The sequence below is a fragment of the Balaenoptera borealis genome (genome assembly GCF_965194805.1).
Source record: "Balaenoptera borealis genome assembly, chromosome: 2".
NCBI lineage: Eukaryota > Metazoa > Chordata > Mammalia > Artiodactyla > Balaenopteridae > Balaenoptera > Balaenoptera borealis.
The window spans coordinates 81945257-81962950 of record NC_138867.1 but is presented as its reverse complement, the minus strand read 5'-3'; the positions used below and the strand labels follow the sequence as shown (position 1 = coordinate 81962950).

General features: G+C 36.1%; 1 pseudogene across 1 annotated transcript; it reads left to right on the top strand.

Moving 5' to 3' along the window:
* Positions 1–5435: 5435 nt before the first annotated feature.
* On the top strand, positions 5436–5916 carry LOC309622507 (cytochrome c oxidase subunit 6B1 pseudogene; annotated as a pseudogene). The gene has a single exon. The product of its transcript is annotated as a cytochrome c oxidase subunit 6B1 pseudogene (transcript).
* Positions 5917–17694: the final 11778 nt, after the last annotated feature.

Below are 17694 nucleotides of genomic sequence, written 5' to 3'. Positions count from 1 at the left end.
TAGACTTCTGTGTCAGACATCCATACAGCTCCTAATCATCTTTAGCTGGAGGCAACCTTCCAAAGATGGTATCTAATAAAGTTAGCAGAGCCAGGTCTGGGGCTCTACACTGATGCCAGACAGAATGTTGAAAATAGAACAAAGTCATATGACTGCAATTTTAGACAGGAAACTATACTATTAACAGGACAGTGGTGTTTATAATGCAAATATACTAGTTTGGGCTGATAATATAAAAGGTGAAGCAAATTAAATTTTAAAAATTAGATGACAATGAAGCTGAAATGTACACTAGGAAAATCTGCTGGCTCTGTTTTATATACATAATCAAACACCCTTAAAAAAAATAGAATATATTAACTAAAATGTAGCATCACTTAGACAACACTTGATGAGTATCTAACTGCTTTCATGCCTTTGGGAAAGAGTATAACAAATACAAAGGAAAGCAATCAAACTGATATTTATTGCCGTCTATGAGGTAACCTCAACTTTACCCACATAAACTAGCTGAGATTAGATACCGAGTACAAGAAAATAAAACAAGATTTAAGTTTCAAAAAGAAGTTTAACTCGAGAATTGACTGAAAGGTCACAGATTACATCACTACATGCTCATTTAATCAACCATCAATTTCAGTACTTGTGAAACTGGTAAGAGCAAATCTTTTCCAAATGCTCTTGTACACCTAAATGTTTTTTATAAACCGTGTTTTTTATAACCCATGTCTATAAAACAGAATGAAGAGAAAAATCATTCAGGAGACAAGCTGCTCACATGGGCAAGTAAACTGTCAGGGACCTTGTCAAACTTTAACCACTGTTAAGTATTGAATTGCCAATGACATTTGGTTCCTCATATTCCATATTACACTTCATGGAATGTGTCCCTGCCTTTTGATAAGTGAAAAAGTGGTCATTAACCACAAAGAAACAATCAACTTGCCAACCGTGTGCTGCTCTGAATCTTAACAGCGAAGAGTTAAACACTCAAGTGGAAAATATCACAGGATAGAAGAGTGCCACCTTCTGTTCTCCATAGGAATGCTGAATCATTTATCAAAATGATAAAGAAGGAAAAAAAGAAAAATAACTATCAAGACTTGAGCTCTAGCAGGGATCCTATTAGAGGAAATTAAAACATTCCAAGAAAAAAAGATTTCTGCTTTAAAAATCATCTCAAAATTCTTCATTTGTATTCAAAGATGATGACTGTCTTTCTTATAGAAGTAACAAACACTCCTTATAGAAGTATTCCCTGTAAATAAGAGACAATAGAATACTTTCTTTTCCAGATCAGTTTGAGACTCCGTGAAAATGGTCTTTGCAACACCACTATATCACAGGTAAAGTTCCTAGCTTGAAAGATTCCCTCTTCCTTAAGTTACCTGTTTTATTTGTGTATATTTTTAATTAAAAAACATCTACTCCTACAAATGATAGGCATCACATTTTCTGCAATTCAAACTTATTCTTCAGTTAACCACTGAAGTTTATGATAAGGCAGTTCTATTTGCCATTATCCCATATAATCTGAAAAAGGAAAACATGTTTTTACAGTGATTTTAATGATCCAGTGGAAAAAACACTCCTTACACAGAAAAACACTCTTTCAAATATAGCTTTCTTAAACTGTGTAATCATCAAGGTCATGACCGGCATTAAAAAGGAGCTTTCAAAATAGTTAGGTTTTTCTTTTCAAAATAAAATTTTCAACTTACATGTGATACAATTATACTTAACAAGAGAGTCATGTGTTTTTAATCACTTGTATTTAATTACCTATAATCTCCCTTTTGCTGTGTGCTACTGCCTAGGAACAATAAACAATCTTGTACAATTTTTTTTAAATATTGCTCTATTTGGGTCTGTACTCAGATATCATTACTACCCAGGGCCAGAATATCCACTGGCCTTTGTGTATGCTCAGCTCTGTTGAGGGTTCAGTGATCACTTTCAATGAAAGCAGAAGATGTTGAAATACACTGCAGGTCAGAGAATAGCAAAGAGAAACAAACTATTCAATTTTTTAATATTTGTCATTGCAGAATGTATTTTTTCATGGACAAAGGATGATTCCAGGTAACATTTCTTGGATAACATTAAGGAAAAATTATACTGGAGGATGAAAATACTACAAATTCAAAGGCAAGTGTTAAATAATTTGTGGTTGCCCTGCCTCTTATGGATGCAGCTTCCATTCTCTTTGTACAGCAGAATCCCCATATCAAATACACTAAATGATCTTGCTTAACCAAATTCTAACTTTAGGTCTTGCAAAACTTGGCATCAACATATTCCCAAGGTTATCGGTTTGGTTTTATGAACAGCAAAAAGAACCAGAGAATTCAAGTGTATAGAAATATATTTACAATAATCGAATTCTGGCTTTATTTAAAAAATAAGGTTTACCTCCCAACCCTTTCCCTCCTCATCTATGAAACCAAAAGAAACATTTCAAAGAAAAAAAAAAAGGCTTAAGGGGTTTAAGATAGACAATTAAGAAAGGACAACAGAAAGAAAGAAGTAAACAGAATTTTTGGAAGCTACAAGGCAGATGGACATGAAAAAATCCAAAATGCTCAACAGTAAAAAAAAAAAAAAAAAAAAAAAAAAAATTGTGGTCTAATCAAGCCATGGCACACGCTCACAGTAATGAAATGGATGAAATGCACTGCAGCTACTCATAGCATAGATAAATCTAATGGTCATAATATTCATCAAAGAACAGAGACAAATGATTATAATAATCAATTTTTACCAGCCTCAAGGTCAAAAAGGGACAAAACTGAAATATATTACATAGAGAAGCATTCATAGGTAGTAAAAATACAAATAAAAGCAAGAAAGTGATTATCAATAGTATCAGACAAGGAACTGCCTTCAAAGGAGAAGGTAGTAAAATCACTAAGGGATATGCAGGGACTTCTTTGGAGCCAGCATTGTACTATTTATTGACCCAACTAGTGGTTAAACTACTGTCACTTTAAAGTTGTTATACAACACATAAATACTCTATATTCCATTCTATAGGTGTTCTATAGCATTATTTAAAGGTTACAAGCAAAAGAGACAGATTAAGTGAAGCAAGACATTCAAAATTATGGTGTAAAAATATCCCTTTTCCCAATATAGATTTCTGTACCCAGCCAATTATCTGTCAAACATCAAGGTAACACAAAGATTTCACACATTCCAGGTCTCAAAAAAGTATTTCTCACTTACTTTCTCTCCAAAAGCTACTGGTATTTCAAAAGCAAAGCAAACAAAACTGTAGCGATTACTACAGAGAAAATCAGCATTTGACCAAAACATTATATGGTTCACCTGTGAAAAGTATGAAATGGCCCTAAAAATGTAAGGACTGAATTTAAATACAACCAATATTGTGACATATCCCTAACAGAAAAACTGAGGAGAAATGATTAAATCTTTCTTTCATAATAAAAAATTCACTGCTAATACCTACTTTAATTTCCTATCACTGGTAAAACCAATTATCACACATTTAGCAGCTTAAATCAACATAAATTGAGTATCTTACAGTTCTGGAGGTCCGAAGTCCAAAATGGATCGCACTAGGACAAAACCAACGTGAGCAGCAGGTCTGCGGTCTTTCCCAGAGGTCCTAGGGAAAAATCTGTTCTCTTGCTTTTTCCAGTTTCTAGATGCTGCCCCTTTCCCCCAGCTTCAAAGCAAGCAACGGCCAGAAAGTCCTTCTCACAGTGCACCATCGTAACACTGACTCTCCTGCCTCCCTCTTCCACATTTAAAGGAAGCTGTGATTATATTGGACCCACCTGGATAACCCAGGTTACTCTTTATTTTAAGGCCAGAGGATTAGCACCTGCAGTTCCATCCATTACCTTAATTGCCCCTTGCCCCTAGCAACATACTCACTGTTTCTGGGGATTAGAATGTAGACATATTTGGTGGCCATTATTCTGCCCGTCACAATATGTAACACTGAAAATCAAGCATGTTATTTTGAAATGTAGAGGCAAATGCCAAAAGAACTAACTGGAGGTGTTGAAAATGATTGCATCTACAGAGAAAAACTTGAGAGCGGTGAGGGGTGGAGCAAGCGACTGCCATATTTCATCAGAAGACGTGTAAAACAACTTGGTTTTTTAAATTGCATACAAGAAAAACCTCCCTAAAATTTAAAAAAAAAATCATATAGTTCTGTTTCTCTTTCCTTCTACTCTAGTACCCATCAGAGGCATCCACAAAATAGGCTTCTGAAACCATTATTACAAACCAGAGTTTGAACATGAAGGCTCTGATTTGCAAGATGCATGTTTCCGTTGACAGAAAAAAAAGCTCCTTGAGTCTGAAGGAGAGACACTGAAGGAAGCTCAGCACTGATGTGTTTTTGTCATAAAAATAGTCTAGAAAGAGTGTGAGGAAAAGTCAGATGAGCCTTTCTCCAGGAGGCCAGGTGAGATTAATCTGGCTAAGAGGGAAAGGGTAATTGGGCTGTGAGTTCTAGAACAAGACACTAATAATCTGGTGGGGGTAGGGAGAGCACATATGTGGGAAGAAGAAAATCAGCCCCATCCAGAGTTCACACCAGGGAAGCCTGTGCAAGTAGAAGCAAAGCCTACAAACTGCCCATCACCTATCCTGCGATAAAGAAACATCTTCGCTGATCTAGCTGCCATCTGGTGACTGCCTTCCATCAACACCCTTGGATTGGCCATGAATTATTGCCCCATTATTTTCCTGAACCTGTAAACTGCCCCATGGTGAGACCCCCCCCCAAGACACTCATTATGTCCCCTCAAATAGACACTGCTGAATCACCCACATTATACTATTGCTGCCTTTGGAAAATGATTTTTCATAGCCTGTCTCATCCTTGTATACATCTGACAATCACACTTTATTTCTCTATCATAACAGTTCCCACCTACTGTACAATGGTCTGATTCCTTTCTTATCCATATCCCTTGCTAGAAATCCTGTATCTCATCTGTCATATTCCCAGACATCACACAGGTCCTGAGGCAGGAGGTACTTAACAGATACTCACATAATGAATAAGTGAAATACAGAATATGCTTATCATGTTTGGATCTAAAACTTGTCCCCAAGCTGGTATACTGAATGGTCTGAGATTTCTTTTCATACAAAAAATCAGTTGGGAATAAAGTAAGAGGATGTTCATTTAGGCTGAATGGCTATAACAAATGACCTCAAAAAATATTGAAGTTGGCTTACAAATTGAATCCCTCCTCTGTTAGAGATGTGTATCATAATTATTGCTCAGAAGTCAAACAGACTTAGGTTCTAATTTTTTCTTTGTCACAAACTGTCAGTGTGACATTGAGTTAATTATTCTGTGTGACTTAATTTCCTCTTGTAAATATGGGTGAAATAATACAAACCGCATAGAATTGTTGTATTAATGAGATAACATATATTTAAAACTACTGCATGGGTCCGACACTGGAGTCATTGCTGAGGGTCACATTGAGCTTCCAGGGGCTTCAGGAGCGTCTTTAGGAGTCAGCACTATGGCAGAGGACATCAAGACCAAAATCAAGAACTACCAGACTGCTCCTTTTGACAGCCGCTTCCCCAACCAGAACCAGATGAGGAACTGCTGGCAGAACTACCTGGATTTCCACCGCTGTGAGAAGGCAATGACTGCTAAAGAGGGTGACGTCCCCGTGTGTGAATGGTACCGGCGTGTGTACAAGTCCCTCTGCCCCATATCCTGGGTGTCAGCCTGGGACGACCGCCGGGCAGAAGGCACGTTTCCTGGGAAGATCTGAACTGGCTCCACCCCCACCTCTGTCCTCCGTCCTTCTCCCCAGGGTGGTGAAGGGGGACCTGGGTACATAGTGATGCCCACGCTGGGGTCCTGAATCATGGCTTAACTAATAATAAATACTCGTTGGAAGAGTGTAAGGCTGTGTATGTGTAAAAGAGCTGGATGATGGGGCCAGAAGCTGGGGCGGAATTAGTACTTTGACCAGTAAGAGAGACTGAATTCAGGGTGTTTTTTTTTTTTTTCTTTTTTCTCTTTTTAAATTTTTTTTTTAATTTTTCTTTTAATAAACTTTGACCACCTCTTCTTTACCAGACAATAGAGTGAGTGATTATACAAAATGACCTCAAGTTCCTGTATGTGCTAAAATTTATCTGTATAATTTTTAAAAACTTATGTTTTGAACCACATGAAAATAGTATAATAAAAACTCCTATGTACCCATAAAAAAAAAACAAAAAACTACTGCATAGATGCATACATGTAGTAGCAAAACATATTATGTGAGACTTTGTGATAATATAGAAGAGTGAGGAACTCTGTTATCAACTAGCAACACAGCTCTTCAATATTTATAAAACCATCCCTAATTATAGAAATAAATGGTTAACCATATGCATATTAATTTATTTAATGAAAACACACTTTATAATTCAATTTATTTTATATATATTGTACCATTTAAGGAAGATATTTTAAAATTTCCTTTAAATTTAATAGTGCATTACTTCCTTATAAAAGAAACTTAAAATTAACACATGAAAGCTAGGAAATTGGAATTATGGTTACTATCCCAAAGTCTGAGAAAAACAAAAGGAACATTCAAAGATCAAAGTAGAAGAATAAAAATTTTCAAGCAACATTCAATATTTAGGTCTGCTTTCAGTATTCAAAAAATAATGTCTTTTTTTAGCTATTTTGTCCAAATGAGTTTACATACGTAGAATATTAAGTTATCTTCCAATTTGGTTCAGAGGGGATTACAATTGGTATAAAATGAAAGCTAGTATGCCAAATACATATTCAGAGCCCAAAAGATTTAATCAATATTATGGAATAGCTGTATAACCATCAACATACACCAAAAGGAATTCTTTCCACCAGCTATAAACATACAGCTCTGCAAAGAAATGTGCAGAGATTTTATCTTTAAAATAATTATAATATTGGAAGAAAGCAAGTGAATCCAACAGTTTCATTAAAAGGCTGTACATTCTACAAAGTTTACAAAGTACATATAAATTATGAACTTTGACTTTGTCAAGCTTCAAATTCTTCAGTATCTCTAATGCTTAGACACCCCTAGGCAGTGACATTCCTAGGCAAAGTGTGCAGCTCCTCGTAGTAAAATTTCTACTTTCCTCTTTACCTGCTTTGATGGCCTCCTGCTCAGGTTCCCAGGCCATTTGTCTCTCTTGCTCAAAGCTTCTTATCCAGCTTATTACAGGGTTAACGCTGTGCCAGGCCCTGGGCTAAGCCCTTTCCGGCTTAAATAACTTCCCCAACATTCAGATACTTGCTAAGTGGTGGAGCCCAGGCTTGTAGCCTAAGTTCACACGCTTAATTACCACTCTGTGATTTTCAAATCTTTTCTTAGCTTCAGAACAAAGCCTCATTCAGAAGCTCAATATGTACAATAGATAAACTTGAACCAAACCTGTTTGGTTGAATGAAGGTGAGGGGTTGAAGATCTAAGCTTATTCCTTTGTTTCACGCCTTCAACAGGAAGTCCAAGGAGACCAGATTAAAAACCACTGCTCCCAATCTTTCCTTCACCCAAAATATACCTGACTGGGCCAATTCCCTCTCAGGGCATCAATCTGAAACTGTTGCTTTCTTCAGTGGGATACCCAGCAAACACCTCTTGGGCTGTGTCACATCTCCCTTTAACCTAGAGCTGTGGGACAGAGTTTAGACACCTGACTCTTCCAGGTTCCTACCAAGCCCCGAATCTTCCCCCCACTGTGGGAGTGCACCAAATCTACCTGCAAGCAAAACCCAGAAGGCACAGGGAGTTAATGCACCCAGGGCAAGCTTCAAGCCGTAAAGGACAGGATCGGATGGACGAAAGTGAAACTGCACGTAAAACTGACCAGCTTAACCTGGTTTTGTCTCCTCAAATAGGTTGTCGATTAATCAAACCTTGAGTTATTTTATAGCGACAGCACTGCACAAGCGCAAGACAGGAACCCATGTCTGCAGGATGACCCCAGAACCAAGAACCTTCAGTCTACAGAGCTTAAGAATAGAAATGTTGCCACTGGAGCCCTTTACGAAGCGAAAAGTCCTTCAGTAAAGAAAATCTGGCTTCCAGAAGCCCGACTAGCTTACATGGACTGATTCAAGACTAGACAATTAGCTTTCAAGTTTGAAATTCCCCTAACCCCTTAAATTTTGCCCCAAACCCTGGATCTGGGAGACAGATTTGAGACCCTTGCCTCCTGTTTCCTTGCCTGTCGACCTCGCAATAAAGCTCTTCCTCAAAAGCCGGTGCTGTATTATGTGTCTATGCACATCGGACCGTGATCCCTGTTCCGTAGCAATATCTCCAACCTCCTGTTTCCCAGATAGACTTCTCATAGTTCAAGGCCCCGTGGCCTGAGGCAGTAATCTCCGTAATAACACGCGTACATTGACTTCTCTTCTCTACTCTCCCTACTCCCTTACTCTTGAATCCTGGTATCACCTCACAAATAGCCTCGCTCAAGTCCTAGCCTCCAGCTCCGCTCTCAGAGGATTCAGTCCAAGTCAGAACATTCTGAAGTCTATGCAGCACCCTTAAAACCATAGCAATCAGCACCAAGCGGCACCATAACAGGACTGTGAGGGAGAGAAGCGGCAACCGGAGCTGCTGTCGTGCTTTTCCACCACTCTTAACATCCATCTCCCCACTTCTCATCTGCCCCGCTAATGATGCAACTGCCCCCAGGGGAAAAACTGCAGGGAAATTATAAACATAGAAATTTTTGTTGATGGATAAGTCATGTTCTATTATATCTCCGAACTAAAATTAATATTCCTATATCATGATATTACTCTGTTATAACTTTAAAAAGTTATGTGGAAATTAAAACAAGAATATTCTTTTCCAGTTCTAACCATGCAGTAGATACAACTGAATTTGCAAAGCACAGCTTAGTCTAGACCCTAGAAATCTCTGGAGAAGGCAGAGAAATGTCTTGGAAGCTGAGTCAGCTAACCCCTCCTCAGCACTAGATTCTTCAGGCCACTAACACTACAGGCTCTCACTTCCCTGAACAATTTATTAGACTCTTAGTGGTAAATATTTAATTTCAGAAGCTAGGACATATAAATCAATAGGTACAACTTATGCCAAATTCTAAATCAGTAGTGATAATAAAAGTTTCTACAGAAATTTTTGTAGAAAATTTTTATTTTACTCATCAAAGAAAGTAAAATCGTTTGAGTTGATAAGACCAAGAGAAGCTCCTAAAAGGAAATGTGACTTGATCTGGGCTAGGACCTGAAACAAAAGCAAAGAGAGGAGGGCATCCCAGGCTGGGAAGTGGAAGGTGAGAGTCTAGAAAAGAGTGATGTGACGAAAGGCACTGGAAGGCATGCAGTGATATATGGCACCACAACACCCAAATCACTGGCATTATTGCCCTAAGGACGATCTGAACTGGGATCTGTTGTTGAAACGAAAGCTACAAATGTGAATGCAGAGGCCCTAATGCAGCAGTTCAAGATTAGAAAGTGCAGCTTTCAGAAAACTATGGATAAACTCAACTATTTTAAAGTCTTTTCATATTTGCGCCCAGATCTAAGTAACTACTTACAGAATCAGAATTTATTTTCACAGATTTATATTTGTAAAATATAGATTTGTTTTATTTTTAGAGCAAGCCTCAATATAAAATTAGAATTTTAAAATTTAAATATTTGAACTCAAACATGAAAACAAATTTTAACACTCAACATATGTAATAAAATTAAATATTCCCAATTCATCTATGCTTTCTGTCTTATTTTTCATGCCCATTTATACATAAAGGATCAAATTTTTAAACTACTAAATATGTACCATTCTCAAGGTTGAGAGGCTACAAAAATAAATAGTTCTGGAAAAACGTATATGGAATCATTTTTAAAAATACCTCATGGATTTTGATATTTTGAGTTGATATCAATAATTCCAAAATCAATTATATTCTAATTCACTTGCTTTTCTTAGAAGTTTTCATTACTATTTATCTTCCTAGTTTAGTTCAATATGGTTTCTTCAATATTTAACTAATATTTAACTTTTTCCATCTACTTAAAAAATGAAAATTATTTGAAATATTTAGCTGAGTTAAAAAAAGAATGTTTCAAATAAAATATCTGACATTATAAACAAAGTTGTTCTGAAGAACTCTTTTAGAAAAACATTTGTGCTTTGATTTATAAATGGAGAAATAGCATATGTTTTTTGTTTTTTGTTTTTTGTTTTCCAAAGGGTGATTTTTGCCACGTCTATTCCATGTAGAAGTGGCCATTATTATTATTATTATTATTTTTAATTATTATTTATTTATTTATTTATTTATTTTTGGCTGTGTTGGGTCTTCGTTTCTGTGCGAGGGCTTTCTCTAGTTGCAGCAAGCGGGGGCCACTCTTCATCACGGTGCATATGTTTTTTAACCAAATTAGATGACTTTAAATGGGGCTTATATGTATTTATTCTAATTTGTGTAAGAAATGTGACTATCAATACCTCTCCCTTACATTATCCTTACTCAGAAATAGTGGCATGAGGATCATTTTCACTTTTTGACAGACTTCATTTGAAATCTTGTCTCATGATCACTTCTAAAAATATCATTTGTTTCAGGCAGGAAGAAAGAAGGCAGAGATGTCACTGAAGTGCCAAGCTGGTCGTGCAGACATCTGTGTTCTGTACAAACACTTGGGGGACATTCAGTCAAGAATCCTGTGTTCACCTGCATCTCCCAAAACTTACTTTTGGACATTGCTCACAGAGTAACCTAAGTTAGGGTAACTAATGTGCTAAGCAAATTATATGAGTCCAGATAAAAAAGAAATTAATTTAAATAAGTCCAAATAAATAAAGCATTGTGTCAAAAATTTTTAATAATCATAAATAACCACTAATGAGAAAGAATATTTTCTAAGCTCCATGAAGATAGAGATTATGCTTATTTCATTGAGTAATATAGATCTACACCCAGACATAAAACAGATGCTTCATAAATATTTGTTGAATTATTTAATTAACTTATTTGATGTTGGTTTACAGAGGATCTGTTATTTATCTCCCTGATAAAAATTCTATAATTAAATCTACAAACTTTTGCTTGACAATTTTAAAATGAGAATAAGAAGATTCACTGCTTAATGAGCCACGGAGCTGTGATGGAACAGTATTCATCCCTGAAGTAGAGGTGGGTGTGCAAGAAGATCAGAATACTTGGGTGGTTGTAAGGATTCTCCCCTCCCAAGGCACAGATAAACAGAAAGTTTGAGCTCCTATTTTCTAGGCTCTCAGCAAACCTCCCTATCTGTTAATCTCATTTTCTTTTGGCTGCGGAAGAGTACAGCTGACTGAGGCTTCAGTTTTCTTAAGTTATACTCACACTTATTCATGACTTCTTAATTCTACACCCCAGTAACCCCAAGTCTCTCAGCAACATATTTAGAAACTGTTTCTTGGATGGCACCCTCGATTGGCTAATCTCATCAATGCATTCACTCCTAATACTTTTATACTTCAAGTTCAGTCACTACTATGTCTGATGTTCTGTTAAGGCAACAGTTTTGAATAGGCAATAGCAAGCAAATGAGGTGAGATATAGTATTAGCTTCTAGCTATGGTACATTAAAATAAACCTCAAGGCTCATTTTAATGTAATATTCACTTTTATATATTTTATTATATCAAGATATGTATCATAAAATCATAATGAGAGGTCTTGGAGTTTTGAAAATTTTAAGAATTTTGACATGAATACGTAAAGGCATGTTTAGGATATCCTCTATATGAAAGTTTATCTAAATGGGAATATGTTTTTCCATTTGCTATTTATTCAAACTCTTTTCTATTTGTTTCTCCTCTCTTTACCTTTTTTTTAGGGGGGGGGGGTGATATCACTAACCAGTAAAGCCATACAATAGACAAAAAAGAAAAATAAAAGGGTTGATCTAACTATAATTCATTGTTTCAAGAGCTCATTCCCAAGTTATACGTTAGTCCTATTATTGTGTTCACTTTCTGAACATTCTTCTTGCTTAACTTAAAGTAAGAAATTGACTTAAAACAATAAGTGAATTTCTTTCTATCTAATAATTATCTCTACAGTATAGCAATTGTTCTATTTTCTACAATACTGTATAGCTTTTTTAAATATCTGAAAAGTAATTTCTAGATCTTCAAATGACTAAATTTACAGCTTTAATTTCTATTTTAGCATATGATGCAAGTTAGTGCCATATTTGTATAACCTGTCAATTTTCTATTGTATGAACTATATATATGAACATTCCCCAGTGACTCCAAATGGTTAAATGGAGTCTGCCAAAGTGTTACAGTGAATAAATGAAATACACACACAAATCTGTAGCAATAACAGAGGAGAAATCATTTTAAACCAGAAAAAGAATAGCAGCTGTTACAGATACCCACCTCCAAAGGGAAGAATCTCAGGATTACTTCTCTCTGGTTTGGAATAGCACCACCTCCAGTCAATTTCACTACCATTAGCTGCAAAATGCCCTCAAACCAGCTGACCAAGGATGGGGCTATTTTGTATATTACAACTTTACCATTGGAGAAGGTTTGCCAACCCACACTATTCTTTCTAGCAGTAGTTAAGGTACAGTGCCAGCATGTTCCTGAGATGATGCCACAGGAATATGAACCATGTTATTGTCATGGTGAAAAATACTTGTTTTCCAGGTTGTTTTTGCCCCTGAGAATGGATCAAATCACCCCCAAAACTATAGAAAAACAGTAATTTATATGCAACTTATTAGTACAGATCTTCCACAACTTATGTTGGTGTTACATCTCGATGAACCCCACTGTAAGTTGAAAGTATTGTAAGTCGAAAATTCATTTAACACACCTAACCTACCAAACATCACAGCTCAGCCTAACCTACTTTATTTTATTTTTAAACATCTTTATTGGAGTATAATTGCTTTACAATGGTGTGTTAGTTTCTGCTTTATAACAAAGTGAATCAGTTATACATATACGTATATCTCCATATCTCTTCCCTCTTGCGTCTCCCTCCCACCCTCCCTATCCCATAACCTACTTTAAACGTGCTCAGAATACTTACATTAGCCTACAGTTGGACAAAATCATCTAACACAAAGCCTATTTTATAATAAAGTGTTGAAGATCTCATGTAGTTTATAGACTACCTTACTGCAAGTGAAAAATAGAATGGTTGTATTGGTACAGAATGGCTGTAAGTACATCGGTGGTTTGCCCTTGTGATCGTGTGGCTGACTGGGAGCTGTGGCTGCTGCCACTGCCCAGCATCAGGAGAGTATCATACTACATATCACTAGCCTGCAAAAGATCAAAATTGAAAGTACAGTTTCTACTGAATGCGTATTGCTTTCACACTACCATAAAGTCGAACAATTGTAATCTTGAACCTACGTAAGCCAAGGACCATCCGTACACATATGTACATATATCTCACACATGTTTAAAAAATAAAATCCTTGACACTCTCACACCTGGTCTAGCTTATTGGGTCACTTATTTACAGAAAGTCTCCCTATCAAAAATTATACCTCTCTCACTATCTCCTCCCACTCTCTCCACTCTACTCTATTGAGTGGCTCCTAAAGGTCACCAACACCTTTATCTTTACCAAATTCTATGAACAATTCTCCAATCTCATTTTACTTGATCTCCCAGCCACATTTGCTGCCAGTCTTTTCCATACTTTTCCTCATTAAAGTTGAGCGAGATGATCCATAGGAGTGCAGGAAGAAAATACCAAAGCTTCTCACTTAGATTTATTTTTACTTTAAAAATAAGAAATAAACTTCACTTCATATTTAGTAAATCATTAGGCAAGGTTCTCTCACTTGGTCCACAAACATATGATCACAGTCACAGAGTGCATTCCAAATATCTAAAGGGAAGAGTGGGGGCTCCACAAGTCAGAAGGGCTGGAGTGAACCCCACTTACATCTTAGCTAATACATTGCAGTTTATCTATGTGTGATTAATGGATTAATGGAATTTTTATCTTCCTTAAACCAAATAATTCAGTAAGGGGAGCAAATGACTTTAAAATTGATTCCTACAATACCAATGTATTGAAGTTGCGAGTGAAAGTTTTCTTCTGTTCAAGAATAAATAACTTGGCCCCAGAGTTAAAAACAAACTGGTATTATGGTACCTCACCTCACATTCCAAAGAAGTCTGATAATTAGAACTAGGTTCCAGCTCCACAGATTACTAAGAAGTAGCAAAACCAGACCTACTTCCTTCAGAGGCTCTTGCCTATACATATTTTTAAAAGATTTTATTTTTTAGAGCAGTTTAAGGTTCACAGAAAAATTGAGCAGAAGGAATAGAGATTTCCCATATACCCCCATTCCCACACATGCATACCCCTTCCTCATTATCAATGTTCCCCACCAGAGTTGTACCTTTGTTACAACTGATGAATCTACATTGACATGCAATTATCACCCAAAGTCCATAGTTTACATCAGGGTTCACTTCACTGTTGGTGTGTATATTCTATGGTTTTGGACAAATTTATAATGACATGTATCCACCATTATAATATCATACAGAATAGTTTGATACATACATCCATTATTTGGATGTACCATAGTTTATTTATACATTTGCCTACTTTAAGTCCACATTGGTTGTTGCCAAGTTTTGGCAACTATAAATTAATAAAGCTGCTGTGAACACCTGTGTGCATAATTTTGTGTGTACATAAATTTTCAAATCCTCTGAGTAAATACCAAGGAGAATGATTGCTAGATTGTATGATAAGAGCATGTTTAGTATTGTAAGAAGCTGCCAAACTTCTTCCAAAGTGGCTGTACCGTTTTGTGTTCTCACCAGCAATGAATGAGAGTTACTGTTTTTCCACGTGCTTGCCAACATTTGGTGTTGTCAGCATTCTAGTTTTGTCCATCCTAATAGGTATGTAGTGGTTTCTCATTGTTGTTTTAATTTGCATTTCCCTGATCTGTATATATTCTTTGATGAGATGTCTACTAAGATCTTTGGCCCATTTTTTAATTGGGTTGCTCATTTTGTTATTGTTGAATTTTAAGAGTTCTTTGTATATTTTGGACAATAGTCCTTTACCAGATATGTCTTTAGCAAATGTTTTTCTCCCTGTCTGTGGCTTGTCATTTCATTCTCTTGACAGTATCTTCCAAAGAGCAGGAATTTTTAATTTTAATGAAGTCCAACTTATCATTTCTTTCTTTCATGGATGATGCTTTGATATTGTACCTAAAACGTCATCACAAATACTTAATTTATATTTGTTTAATGAGTGAATCAATAATGAGTGAAAAATATACCAAAAATATACAAACCTATTTCCACACTCCAGTTGCCTGGTGACCATAATTCATTCAGCTCAGCTCTTACTAAAAAAAGTAAACAAAAAACAAACAAACCGAAAAGTCATCACCAAACCTGAGGTTATCTATATTTTCCCCTGGGTTATCTTCTAGGGGTTTCATAGTTTTGCATTTTACATTTAGGTCTATAATCCATTTTGAGTTAATTTTTGTGAAGTGTGTAAGTTCTGTGTCTAGATTCCATTTTTGCATGTAGATGTCCAGCTGTTCCAAAACCATTTGTTGAAAAGACTGTCTTTTTTCCATCTTATTGCCTTTGTTCCTTTATCAAAGATCAGTTTATTATGTTTATATGAGTCAACTTCTGGGCTTTTTAGCCTGTTCCTTTGACCTACTTGGGTCTTCTTTCACCAATACCACCCTGTCTTGATTACTGCAGCTTTACAGTAAGTCTTAAAGTTGAGTAGTGTCAGTCTTCCAACTTTGTTTTTCTCCTTCAATATTGTATTGGATATTTTGGATCTATACATATTTTTAAAATTTTGTCTATGTTTCTGTGATCCTATAATCTTTATCTCCAGGCTTAACCTCTTTGCTTATCCTGAAAATTTATCTATCCATCTTCTACTTGACATCTTTATTTGAATAGGCATCTAAAATTTAACAGAACCAAAATATAACTCTTGATTTCTGCCCCTTCACCCAAACTGGCTCCTCTACATATCCTTCTCATCTCAGTACATGGCACCACCATTCACCAAATTGTTCAAGCCAAAACCTAGGAGTCATACTTGATTTCTCCTTTTCAACTCTTTTTTTAGTCATACCCAACATATGGCTAGGCAACAAGTCCTATCAGCTCTACCCCAAATCCAAACATTTCTGACTGTACTCAGTGGAACAACTCTTGGCCAATCCAATCATTGTCACACAGCTAAACTCAAAGTGTTGGCCAAGGTATGATCTCATCTAAGTCCTAGGGTGCTCTTCCAAAGTTGTTGGCAAATCCAGTTCCTTGTGGTTGTAGGACTAAAGTCTCTATTTTCTTGCAGACTGTTAACTGGGGACCGTTCTCAGCTCCTACATGCTGTCCATTGTTCCTGCCATGTGGCTTCTCCACGATGTGGCAGTTGCTTCATTTAGGCCAGAGGAGAATGTCTCTGCTATTTCAAATTTCTGAATTCCTCTGTCTATGATCTCTAAGTCCAATTTTAAAAGGGTCACGTTTTTAGGTCAGGTCCAAATGAATAATCACTGTATACTTAAATCAACTGATTTGAGATTCTAATTACACCTACAAAATCACTTTACAGCCATATCTAGATTCGTGCTTGATTGAATAACTGGAAGAAGATATATGTACACTAGGTGCCAGAAATCTTGGGGAACATTTTAGAATCCTGCCTACCACATATATCTTTCTCATTATTTAGGTTTCAGCCCAAATGTCACCTCCTTCTCAACTCCTAAGCACCCTGACTAAAATAGTTTTCCCCTCCCCCATTATTCTTTATCCACTATCCTGTTTCATATTTTCTAATATAAAATAGACTCAACATAAATTATCTCATAGTAGGCACTGAAGAAATAGTTGATGCATTAATTAATAGATTAAAAGTAAATAAGTTTTATTGTATTAAACGGAGTTCTAAGTAAGAAACAAGAGAAGAGTAACTAGTTCAAACAATAAATAAATTTATTAAAGGATTTTACATAGTCCATAGAACCTCCAGGTAAGCTAGAGATTCCAGCTTTGAGCCTACATAAAAAACAGTACCTTCATCTCACTGCTCAGCAGACTCCACCACTGCTGTCCCAGGACACAGATAATGAGGTTTACAATGGATGCTCATAAAGGAATCTTCCCTGAACTCTGGCTTCTGCCTCTACTACATCTGAAAGATGGTGGTCTCTTTGCCATGCTCCCCACCCTCATCAGAATGAAATCTTCACCTAGACTCCATCACAGTCCTCATAACTGAAATCTCAACAAGATGCATTTAGTAAATGAAGGCAAGTCTATATACCTGTACCTAAATCATAAAACAACTTGTCATCTAACTTCTGTTATCATTTTAATGTATTTTCTATCTTTTTTACAGATATATTATACTACATAGCTGAAATTACATATACAATTTCATATTTTACTTTTTACTTAGCAATTTATCATAAGCATTTTAAAAATCATTGCAGTCCATAATATAACCTTCCACTATTAGCTGGACATTGGAGTTTTATACAATTTTGCTATAAAAAAACAGTTCTATAATCAAAACTGGTTTTCATGCTTTTAACTTCTTTTTTTATTATTTTCTTAGCAAAGATTCCTAGAAATTACAATAAGTGGGTTAAAAAGTATGAGCATTTTA